The sequence below is a fragment of the Sitodiplosis mosellana genome, unplaced genomic scaffold, assembly GCF_009176505.1.
Source record: "Sitodiplosis mosellana isolate CC-2019 unplaced genomic scaffold, AAFC_SMos_1.0 Smas_scaffold_12, whole genome shotgun sequence".
NCBI classification, from domain to species: domain Eukaryota; kingdom Metazoa; phylum Arthropoda; class Insecta; order Diptera; family Cecidomyiidae; genus Sitodiplosis; species Sitodiplosis mosellana.
Window position 1 is genome coordinate 1138402 of NW_022595254.1, and position 13342 is coordinate 1151743.

General features: G+C 37.1%; 1 protein-coding gene across 6 annotated transcripts in view; it reads left to right on the top strand.

Annotated features, from left to right (window-relative positions):
* LOC129567842 (uncharacterized) overlaps nt 1-13342 on the top strand; it is a 268094-nt gene that overhangs the window by 238921 nt on the left and 15831 nt on the right. For 5 of the 6 annotated variants that reach the window (XM_055445201.1, XM_055445198.1, XM_055445200.1 and 2 more), the window contains one exon: nt 6435-6465. The gene's annotated coding sequence lies outside the window, so the exon portion shown is untranslated. Of the gene's footprint in view, nt 1-5328; nt 5356-6434; nt 6466-13342 lie in introns of those variants that run through there. The other variant, XM_055445204.1, reaches the window with a different exon arrangement.

A 13342-nucleotide genomic window follows, 5' to 3' on the forward strand; every position in this document is an offset into this window, starting at 1 on the left:
AGAGAGAGAGAGAGAGAGAGAGAGAGAGAGAGAGAGAGAGAGAGAGAAAGGGCGGCGAATTAAATTTCACGGCCATTGGATCGCATTTAAACCGGAAAAAATGGAATATTTATTACCCTTCCAAAATAACACACAGACAAATTGTATTTGTTTATCCCGAGCACGTGCTTAGCATAAGCCAAACAGACGTCTGGCTGCCTAAATAAAAGGGTCACTTTCATAATATCAACAAAATGTTTCGAGAATTAGTCGAAGATAGCTAATAATGCCGCACTTCCATAATCGGCGCAACTTTGTTCCAAAACAAGACTCAATAAAAATGTTCATTACCTAGAATTTCTATTATGAAAAACGATCAACAAACCTACCGATTGAATGAACCAAAAGTAAATTTTTGATGCCTTTTCTGTATACAGACAATTGTTTTCTAAAACAGAAAAATGTCAACAATTTAATTAACTTGTTGAATGTATTTGTTTCGAAATTTTCTAGCTTTTAAAACATCATTCCAGTTTTCAAACTGATGTCTAACACGTGTATTTTTTGTTGAATCTAGATAATTCACCTCGACCCTTGGTGGATGAGCATGAGATTAGATTCCAAAGATTCATTCTAAAGCTTGATGCTATGATCCGCTTTTCAATGTCTGACCATGAAATGTGGCTAGAGCCAAATCGCTATAGCCATATCCCACTTTAATATAAAACTCAATTAGATTGCGATGTGCTGACATTTTGATGTGATGTTAATAATGTTGGCAATGATGATGTATTTTGACACTAATAGAATTGATAATGATGTTTTCATGCTGTGTAGACTGTAGAGTATGCGGCTCTTTGTTGATAATACAATATAAGCTTATCGTAATGAGTTGTGTGTTCGTTTCATTGTATGATATAATGGGATGCAACAATGTTGAGCAAATGTTTGTACATCCTTCAGATACGATGAAAATCCCTGAGCAAAGTATGTGCTTCTGGGTAAGCTGCAATGAGGAACACTTGGGAATGCATTTCATTCTATGAGATTTGCATATTGTGCTTGTAAAGAGAGATTGCATTTAATCTTGATGAATGTGTTAGATGGTTACCATAGTCAAATTCCATAAACACACTATTTATTGATTTTATCAGGGAAAATGCAAGTTCCTTTGAATTCGTTGAAATAATCGGTAACATTTAAATTGATTTGGAACTCTTACGATTGTTTTCGATAAATTGCTTGACAGCACATCGGAATATCAATACGGTGTAGAGTAAGCTTTTTGCTCCATATAATTTCCGTGCAGGCAACAAAATCACATTGAACCATATGTTTAGTCATTTATTGTGAGCGGCGTCGGACTGACATTCAGAGCAATTTTACCAAATCAAAGGTAATTTTAGATCGGAATCAAATTATTATTCAAGCAATAATAACAACCGCACAGTCGAATGATTCTGTGTCATTCTTTCATTCAGGTAGCAACAGTCAATGAATAGGAATTCAATAGCACAACACCCTCGAGTTATGGGTGTTGTTGCACAGTTTCATCCATTTGATCTTTAACATTGTTGATATCGATCTATCTATACAAGAACATTTTGAGCTGAAGCTTACGAATTTTCAAATTAACTCATTAGATAAATTGTATAAAAACCGGGTGGGGGGACAGGGACATATTCCATGAAATATTTGTGTTGAGACTTTCCGTCGATTGAATCGAAGGTCAGAAACGCCACAAAGGGGCGGGTATACATATATCAAATAAAATCAGCTGCCATAATGATTATTCGATTTGATTAATTAGCCGAAATAACAATGGGCGATAGAACACCGTAGAGAAGTCATATGGTCGCATTTATTTTATAAATTTGTTAGGGAAAGTGGCGGTCGTAATGATTCCCGTACTTCATTTTGAGCGATCGAATGTTTACTTTCGCATTCTTAGCACGAACTGTGAATGTGTTTTGTCTATAAATTTATCATCATTGCCGGTTGTACAGGCGTCAGAATAAAGGATTTATTCTATTGTGTATGCAAAAGAGCCAGAAAAGGACAGAGAGTGTGTGTATATGTGCGAAAGAACGCATTTGAAAGAAGAATTATGTGATTTGATGTGAGATTCTCTTTGGAAGGCACTTCAAATGGTGTGCACCATTCAGAAAATAATTGAATGAGAATCCGACACATAATGAAATTGCCGTTTGTGGTAAATGCATATCTAATTGTTGCTCTGCTAAGCCTCGCCAACGAAAAATCGCCTTCATAAAGTCATTTATCACCCCAGCAACAAACAAAAGGTCACTATTTATTTCTCACATTCACTGACACATACTCGTATACACAGCAGCAGCAGCTTTGAGTGTGCATTGTTCATGGGAGCATGTTAATTTCTCGAAATGTACTACAACATCTCGCATTTCGCGAGAAATTGTGGTTCTAACAAACGCGCTTCAAAGTGTGTGTGTGTGTGTGTATTTCTATGGTCTTTACGCTTGGCCAAATCGAAAATTGATGTTGAAATTCCTTTGTTCAGCTAATTTTTTCTAATTCTTCATTTTCGCCCGCAACAATGTGCTCAGTTGCCAGGTCGTCGAATAAGTGAGTTGTCAAATAATTTAATTGGACGTTGTGAACGTCGCCGATTCACTTGATTCGATTAAAACTATAAGCTTGCTTGCACACACAGCAAGTTTCAAAGACGCTTTTGTTCGTTGGAAAATGAATTAATTGAAAGAAACCACCAGTGCGTACATTTCCGCATCCGACCGACATTCAATTCCATCCACATCAATGCAAGAGATACAACGGAGTGTATTTCGTATTCTCTTCCTTCCTATCACTTGTACAACCCAAATGACGCCGGGCAAACTACAGTAGCTTTCCAACTTTTTGGCTTGTGCTGCGATTCTAGTTTATCTCTGATTTAATAAATCCCACCATTTCCAAGTCAATTCCCACCGACTAGTTAACAAACTCATCAATGTTAAGATCTAGTTGAAGAACATCTTTCCGTACGTACACACAATGCAACATACACACACACACACACACACACACACATACAATGAATCCGTATGCTTCTTCAACTTCAAGTACAGTTAACCATAAAATGCAAAAAGATGTGAATCATAAAATTTGTGCCAAACACATGACATTCTCAATATTTTATGTGAATTTCAGTAACAATAAACAAACCAACAACAAAAAAGAGAAAAAACGTCACAAGACTTATTGGCACCCGTTCTATGAGCATCGCATGTACTTCAACAGACTCCAACCGAGCACTAAAAGAAAACTCTACATATTCCTGCCATTCGATTCGGCCACCGAAAATATAGATCACTTTACAAAATGTTCTGACTTTTGCACAATTCAATCGAATCGCTTGTTGTTGAACGATATAAACGTTATAAAATGTAACGGTGGAAAATGGCTCAAATAAAAGCACACCGTATATACACGTCGACGATGTTGTGCTGTGTAAATGACAACCGCAGACTAATTTGTAGCATCAAACGGTTGAGTGAAACCGTAAGAAGCACGGAACAAGCTTAACTACGTCTAAGATTTATGTACAAAGCAAAAGAAGAACACAAAGAAAGTGCACGAAAAGAGCGTGAAGAAAAAAGAAGAGCGATAACATCAAAAGTGATTTTTTTTTGCAAAAGCAAGGCTTTATGTGCTAATCTCCTGCTGTCCTCAGTAGGCCGCAATAATTTCGTCAATATTTTATGAGAGAATCGCAAGTGCTACTCTGTTCAAAGACTTCTCTGATTTCTTAGAGAAATGCATCAACTTGTATGATTCTTTTCACACAAATAAATGATCATTTGAGAAAATTCACAGCTTTCAGTTTTATTGAAATTGAAAAAATCCCAATTTGAAAATGCATTTTCCAAAGAACTACTTTCTAGTGAAAAAAGAAAAAGAAAATATGGCGTTTATTTTACAAGAAATCTTCTACCGCAAAGCGCAATGTAATATGATTGCAATATGATGATTATCAAAAAACAAAAACAAAATCGCACAAGAACGTAGCCATTAGCAACGAAAGTACTTTTAATTCAGTTCGTTCAACATAATATACGTTGCCTATTAAAAGAACAGCACAATTGCAAGGCGAACGCTTCTTGAATGTCAAAAGTTTGTTGTTGTTGTTGTTGTTGTTGGTGGTGGTGGTGCATGTAAAAGTGGCAACAACTGAAAGCTCGTAAACTTTGACCATAATTAAAAAGAGCAGCATGTGAGTTCATCCTCGTGTGCGATGCAGAGAACGAGTGAAAGCATCGGGCACTTTGTTTAGGCTGTTGGATTAAGTTTCTTAAAGATGGCTGCATAAACTAAACAAAGAGCGCACCAACTGATGCCAGCCATTTTCTTTTTAATTGCTTTTAAAATAGACGCCGTTTTTGGATGCCAGCCCACAAAGAATTGCTTGAGCGTGCAGGATGCATTTTTCATTTCAATTTTACACGGAATTTATGTTTGCTGAAAGAGAGAGAGGTGAAATTCACGGAAATATCAAGTGGAATTATTTATTACATGATCAAAGTGAACAAACAATACGCACCGACAGAGTTTTTCTATTGCAGGTCTTTCGATGCGCTCGAAAGAATGCTCGCGCCCGCCTCTCAACAAGTTTATGAGATGGATCCGTTATGCATCTTTTGTTTTCTCTTTTGCCACTTGCTAAAAAACTTACTGGCAAATTGCTTAGCTTCAGCATTAGCGCAAACTTTCGTTGGCATCAATTACATAGGTTTTGCAATATTCCAGCCAAAGTCTCTCTCATTAAATTCTACCATATATATAAGTAGATAGTTTTAATGAAGCACTCACAAAAAATGGGACAATATGCTAAAATGCCGTCATCAAGTGCCTAGTCATATATGCCAATTCATCGCAACTTAAACCTGCATTTGGCATCGTCTTGTATGCAAACCGAGGCAAAGATCAAAAACCAAATTTGAAGCTTAACACATGTCGATATGGTTCAACTTAAAGTTTCGTAGTAGTTTTGATTCCAGTGTTTAGTGTGAAGCACATCGTAGTGTAGGCGATGCCAACAGCAAGATAGAAGTTTGCGTGAACAGAGTTTTCGTTGCTAAAACGATTCTGATGTTGCGATGAACTTTTGCCCCAAACGATGTGGCATTAAAACCAAATAATTCGAACGTAACGGGGCTTAGCATACATAATGGCGAAAATTTAAAATGCGTACGGATTTGTTTGAGCGTCAACCGGAAACAAACGAACAAAATGAGGAGCGTGACGAAGAAAAGCCGTCCGGAAAAAAGGAGAAGAAACACACTGAATGAAGGACAAGGGAAGAGAGAGGGTGAGAGAAAGATAGAGCTCATACATTAAAATGTACGAAAAATTGTTTTTCCCCGTCATTTTCAACAAAGTTTGCCTATAATTCACTCCTTTATTACGTTCATTTATCTGTGCGCTTCGTTCACTTTATCGCCTATAAATCCACTCCACTTACTCATTGTGAACTCAACTTTGGCACCAAAAATTTTTCGATGTATTCAGACGAACTAATTATTGTTATTGAAGAGCATCATATGAAACGTAATGGAGCATAATCGCCGAAATTTCAAAGTGAGCAAAGAAAGCGACCGAAGAAGAAGGCAAAAAAATGGCGGCGCTCACAACGAATTCATGGGATTATTTGTTGGGCAAACGTGCCGCTGTGTATGTAACGAGATTAAAGGGCAAAGTTTACTTTAATGGCATCTCACTTGATACGTGAATTATTGAGTTTTCATAGTCATATGTACGCCATGATAGATGGAACACTACGAAGAGCTAAGCGCAGACTGAATATCACTTTTATTTACACCATACCCTTGTTTGGGGCAGGATTCTTAAAATTCATTTTGTGCATGGACTAACAATAAATACGATCACTCCACTGAATTGTGACAACTTTCGTTGCGCTCGAATACTTTTTTCGAATTACGTTTATCCAACGATGGTGCACCTGGGACGGGGTGTTCAATGAGCTCCTGATATTCATATCTCTCCCGCTTTCTCTCTCTTCAATTTTTTCTTTCTCGGGCTGAAACAAAAGACTTTTTTATGTCAAACCAAAGGAATTTAATACATTTTCGAATTTTGCTCTCTGGTCATGAATTTAATTTATTCATACAGCGGCTTGCATCGATGTGCCCGATGGGAAATAGTGCACCGTTCAATTACGAGCACGTGAACATAAATTTTAACACAGTGACACCAATGACTCGAGTATTTGTTTTTTAATTTATGACTCTACCAACCATGAAAAATGATCTCTGTCCTCGCAAAGATTTATGATGGATGTTACGTTTTTACATTGTCAACAGCGTCCGCACTTTGCATATATATTTTTATTTCATTATGCATCTGCCCACGAAATCATTTTGATTTCAATACTAATTCTTTTTTTCCGATTCTATTTGCAGGTTTCATAGCATAATTGATGAGCTGTAGCAGGTATGTTTTCATCGACTTCAAATTTCATGTAAAAATTTATACCATTTTATGCACGTACAGTCTGTCTAGTTTTAGACGATAAGGGATATCTAAGTGAAAACACAAGAATTTTTCAAATTTCTCTTTCGAGATATTTTTATTGAGCCTTCAGCTCGGTCGCAAACAATTCAATAGTTAATCCATTCGCCTTGTTTTTCGATAACACGGGCACAGCTTGAAGGCATACTTTTGCTCAAATTTTCAGCATATTCTCGCGAAAGGCTGTCCCACTGGCGCTTCAAGAACAAAGTGAGATGTTTTGTGCTTCGAATATGTTTGCTTTTGAGTCTCTGCTTCATGATGGACCAAACGTTTTCAATCGGATTGCAGTCTGGAGATTGAGCCGGCCAATCCATCTGTTGAATCCCATTTTCCTCTTTCCAAGCAGTACATAAACGACTTTTGTGTTTTGGGTCGTTGTCTTCTTGTAGAATCCATTTCGACGTATCGTTGCCATAGAACTTCTTGGCGGTGGGGAGCAATGTCGATTTGTACAACTGGCGCATTCGATACTTCTCTAGGATACCAGTAAACACGGTTAATTTACCAAAACCGGCTTCACAGAAGGCTCCATACACATGCACCTTTTGCGGATGCTTAACCGTGCGAACCACCGTTCTTTTTTCGCGTGTGCACCAAGTATGGGTGAGGGAATTCGACAACCAAAAGGATGATTCATCTGTGTATATAACTTTGCTCCAATCAGTGTCCAAATTTTCGGTTGCCCATTGTAGTCGTTTTTCGATATGTTCTGGTTTCAAAAGAGGTTTTTTCATTGTGGAGCGATACTTTAACGACATTTTACCTAATCTCTTTCGCAGTGTCTCTCTTGAAACGTTGATATTTGATTGACGTAGTCGTTGTACCCCCTGACGCAACGACAAACCTGGGTTTTGATCGAAAACCTTAGCAATACGCTGATCTTGCTTCGGCGTGGATGCTCGGTTGGGCTTAATGTTTGGCTGGTCGTTCACATTTTTTTCACGTTTATATTGATCTACCCAACGCTGGACGAATGGCACCGTCTTTTTAATGTATCGGGCGGTCGCTGTAAGCGATAATTTTGGCCCGCGTGGATGCAAATGCAGGAAAACTGCTTCAAAACGTTTGGTATAGTATTCCGAATTCATGTTTTCAATTAAAATAAGAGCACCAATGTGACTTTACATCTGTCAAATGCAGTTTGCGACCGAGGTTAGAGTCGCATCTGACCACACCAAAAAGCCTATTTAAATATATTCAAATTTGAACATCGTTTTCCCTTATCGTCTATAACTAGACAGACTGTATGTTAAACACACGCAATGCCCAGTATAAATTGACCAAATGCAACAATGTAAAGTCGGATAATTATATTTATCGGATCGAATTCAATTAATACGCATACCACACAATACATGAGTACTTCAACGCCACAGAAACCAAAATCAATACAATACAGTTATGTTCGTTCTACATTGAAACATATTCAGCAGAGATCGATGTGATTAATGGAAATTTATTATCTTTCACTCGACGAAGATACCTTGTTTTTTTTCTTTCGAAAACAAATCGATCGATTCATTGCACGCCAAGAAGTTAAAGCTGCATTTCAGCAACGATCTTCAATCGAATGCGAATGCGAAATGGGTGCACGAAAGATTAGTAAGATAAAGAAAAAGTTCAACACATTGTGAACGTATGTTTGCATTGCATTTGAGTTTGCTGCAGCTTTTTTTCTCTGCCGTTCTCTCACTCATTTTCACTCTATCTATGCTACTCGTCGCTTTGAGGGGTAACGTTGCAATAAAAGTTGGCAAGGAAATGATTCTAATCGAATGGAATTAGTTGAACAATCCTCCAGCAGCAGAACATCGGCATGCAACCAAATGTAGAGACGAAATGTTTTGTTAAATTGGGTAAAACTATTTCAGAGGTGTTTCAAAGTTGTTGCTTTTTTTATCTTGCTGTCGATTCCCGTTGCCATTTCAAAACATTACCAATCGATTTGTTCGCTTTATATGCAATTTAATACAGAGTTAACAAATCGTTCGCATGTTGGTTTCAATTATGGTTTTTCACGTGTTTTTCAAGTTCGTGGCGTCGATTGGAAACAAAGAAGTTCATCGATTGTAACTGATTTTAGTCAGGTTTTGCAGAGTGCACGACTAACGTGTCTTTCTCAAGATGTCAAATGTTGACAATAACGTGAATAAGCGGATCAAGTTTTCGATATTATTTCGTTTGTTTGTTTGTTTTTTTTTTGCCCTGAAACAATTTTCACACAAACCGGATAATTTCACGACTTGTGTGATTCTAATGTGTATGTATTTGTGTTCGCCTCAGATATTTGGCCAAATTTGAGAAGAATCACTTCCAGACTGTCAGTCAAACTTATTTGATAGTGTGGTGTTGCACAAACATAGCTCCGTTTCAGCCACTGTAGCACAATTTGAATGTTTTAAGCATTCTTTTTTCTCCACAATCTAAACACACAACTTTTCCAAATATGCAAACATACATTATACTGTTTGTAAACAAATTGCAACATTCATTGTTTTCTCTCCCTCTCTCCGGTTTTGATAGTGTCGGATGCTGTGGCGCTTGATTCCTTGAAATTTGGGGATATGTGTAAAATAGGAAAATAAACTCAATTTTCGTAACATTTTGCTTGTATTATTGCCCGGATGTTTTTGTTCGTGCATCGTGTGCAGGAGTAACCAAAGCATGACTTGTATCCCAAACTATGTACGCTTCGATTGCATTCGGTAGCGTTGAGTAAAATATTGTAAATTGAAAAACTTTGCTTGATTTTCTGCACAAGTTTTATGTGCTTTTTTTTCTTCGGGAAAACACTACCCAATTGTACGCTATTAATTCAGGATTCTTGTGGTGTTGCTATTCAGACCGAATTTATTTACCGAAATAAATATATTCAAATCAGTGTTTTTGCCTCGGGAGATTTTCGATTGTTCGAAAATCCATTTTCGTGTGTTTTTTTCTCGCCACATATTTCGCTCTAGGGGCTTTCCATCAAAAATCAATGAAAGACTTTGGGGGAGGAGTGCAATTCATTCAAATCCATCGGTTAAGATTGTAGGCCGTTGATGAACTGATACATATCAGCAATAGTCGAAATATCAATCAAAATTCATTTACATGCGACAAAGGGTTATCGGAATCTCTCTCAAATATAAACAAGTGTCACAATATATCTCCATAAATATCGTTGCAATTTAAATACGAAAAATGGAAGCGCACGCCTGAGAGACAACGCGAATCGGTGAAGCACGATTTTAAAGCGACATTTTTTTGTTCCGCTTTTTTCGTTGCGTCAAAAATAACGAAATTCGACAGTTACATGAATATTTTATCTCTGATTTTCGCAAGCAGCTCATATCATGATATGAGGAGTGTGTGTGCAGTACGCACATTTCTGCCATGGCAACCTGAATGACGGGTGGAAATAAATACAACAAACAAATAATAAACATCTGACTTGGGTTTCGTTTTGTTATTTGTTGCGTTGTTCACATGCCAATTCCATAAAACTGACAATGACATGTACGAACGTTCCACCCGATTAAGAGATAGAACATAATCATGCGACAGAAAAACTGAACCCAACATTCTAGACCATAGCCTCACGATGAATCCGATTCACGCTACAGAGAGAATGATATTGTTCATGTTACCATAGAAAAACGGATTTATTGGATTTATCTGTTTGATAGTTTTGTACACAAGTTATTTGATTATAATGCAACAGAAAATATGATTTGCATCGTCAATTGCAGAGCATCAAGTGCGATCCATTGTAACCACAAAGCATTTGATATCCGAATGACAACACTTTAGATTTCGCTCAGTCAAAGTAAGTTATTTACATTCAAAATATTGAATATTGTGACATCGAAACATTCTCTGTTTCATTTGAAACGGTTTTATTTCTCGGTGACATAGATTTTAACCATCATTGAAAAGTGAAAAATACACATAATTTGAAGTCATATTTGAACCGACCAGACCATAGACTGTATAACGATCAACCGGCAATTTTGACAGATATTGAATCCAAATTTCGATACAAATCGCCCAATTGACGCGCAATTCAATAAACACTCTTCCACCTTTTACTTGGTGCATTCAATATCTGGTCCTGCCTTTAGCTGTGTACAACACAATCAGCACTTTGTCAGCTGAAACGATGATCCATTGACCTAAACTTTATAGTCATAAATCGCTCACAACTCTATCAAATTTAATTTTTCTGAGAATAAAGTCTCGTGTGCTAGGATGTCCAAGCAGTATATTTTGCATGACATACTTGATATAGTCAGAAATGCATCGTGGTATTTTATTTGCAGAGCTACAGTCAAATGTGATACATTTTCTTGTTGAAGAACTTCAATGCGATTTTGGTTTATGTTATGCAACGTATCGGTCAAGAGCATTTACTGACCAAAACCATGTTGTTTTACAAGAATGCCAAAATTCTTATTTAGATTCCCTTGTCAGTTCAATGATTTTACCTGTCCAGGAAAGACTGTTTGATGTAAATGTCGAAAAATTGCTTGGAACTACTCACTTCAATCTACGGGCTATTAAATTTCAAGTGTGTAAACTTTCATTGCATCCATCGCCGTTGGACGTAATTTCGAAGTGAATTGCAAGTTTTTGAGCTTGATTCCGAGCGAAGGGAATTCTTTGTACTGCAGTGATGGAATAGAAACGAATTTTTGAAGTACGGAAAGGTACAACTTGATATTTCGTTAGGAGATAAATGTGCTGTTTCCACAACACTATACATTTCCCATGGTTACTTCAATTTACTACATTACATAGACCAATCAAAGTAACAACAATCTCAACAACCATTCCAACGGGATACTTTGAATGTGAAAACCAAGGAAAGATGCCACAGAAAATGGCAGAACCCGTCAATGAACTCATCTTGTGAAAACTAACTCAATGAACGCGAATTTGTCGCTATATTATTCTCTTTCTCTCTATCTCTAGTAAGTTAAATTTACCCCGAAATAATATAATATCAATTTGCAAAGAAACACCAGATGGAGTGTTTGTCTGAATTTATGTCAGATGTGCAGCAATAGTTATTCAACGAGGATTGTTGACGCCTTATCATACCAAGAACCACACACACACACAACAGAATGTTAACGATGGAGTGACATGAGCACAACGTGGTCTTAATTAAATAGCACCGTTTTTATATGGCAAAAACTTCCCATCGTACCATTCCAATAGTTCCACTTTTCCTCCATGGTTTGTGTGTGTGTGTGTTTTCAGATTGTCGACTTAGGTTTTGTACCGTTATGATTCCGTTTTGTTGTGTCGAATATTGTGCATTTCCACCTCAACCAGAACAGAGACACACACATAAGATACAAAATGAGCAGTCAGAGCAAGTGAACAAAACGACAATCAAAAGAAGAAGAAGAAAAACCATAATGGAAGTTTAGCCAAAATTTTATAATTAAACAAGTTAACAATAATACGACATAGAAAATAGCTGCAGAGAAGAAGAAGTTGAGTGCACCGAATCGTGCGAGATGAGACTCATTTAATGCGGTACGTGCAAAATGATATAGTACACAAAATTTTGTCGCGATGCAAAAAATAAACAATGAACACTGAAACTCGCAATTGCACGAGCTGAAATTAAATACCTGTTGATCCCGCCGGCAATGACAAAATTAAATTCCCAAAAACATCAACATTCTTCGAAAATATAATGGGAATTTGAAAGGATTTCGAAAAATGATACAATTTGAACGACAGCAAAAAAAATGACAACAAATTAACAAATACCCGAGAATGTGCATTCATTTCTTTGAGATGTTTTTCAAGGTTTTTTTCCCCCTTTTTTTGTGCCTTGGAAATTTCTTCATGGAAAAGTTACTTCACAAAAACGGACACGAAAAATGTGAACTGAAACTTTGTTACAATAAAAGTTTGCCAACTTTAATTCTACACCATTTTTCCACAATTATTTTTAATCTGTGTTACTTTTACACTTTTTCATTTCGTTTCGTTTGCACACTGTTTACTAAATTAGCTGCATCGAGTCAGATGCTGTGTGTTGACATTGTCGATTTTATTGCATTTTTGCCTTTTGTGCGCGGCAACACAATTATAATGATTGCATTGTCCAAATGGCACTTTGGTCTGCTCACACAACTCTGTGATTGTCTGTGCGCATCTTGATGATCACGGCATTTCACCTCCTTCGTCATAACAAATGGAATGTTTGAATGGCTGAAAGCAAATGATGAAATCAAATTAAAAAGTTTTAATTATCTCATCAAGACGGAGAGACGCGTGGCGTTCAATCCCCGACTGCGATCCAGGCGAAATGTGTGTAATGCCAACGTACATGTATTGAAACGTTTTAGATTTGTTTTGTCTGTTTGTATCCATTTCTGCGAAGAAATCGCTTGCGAAGCTAAAACAGTACACCCGCACCCGTTATTGCATCCCATTTCATTTCGAAACATTTACAGATACTTTCTCTGTTTTCAAATGCACCTGATTAAGGTAAATGCAAATGAAGAGACATAGAGTGAGAGAGAGAGAGGGAATTTTGTGCACACATCACTCTTCGCAGTTCGTCGCTCACTTTTATATACCCATTCGGCAAAGGTACAAGCAACGGAAATTCGTTCAGCAATAAGTAACTTCGTTATTCCGCTACAAAAACACAAAACTTGCTCGCACAAGAAAACGGGGTGAATGTAATGCATTCTCAGGGAAAACATGGTGTGTAATTGGTGAATGGCACCCATTCACTTCTATGATGATAGACAAAAGAAAATTCGTGGAATGCAAACAGTGGTGC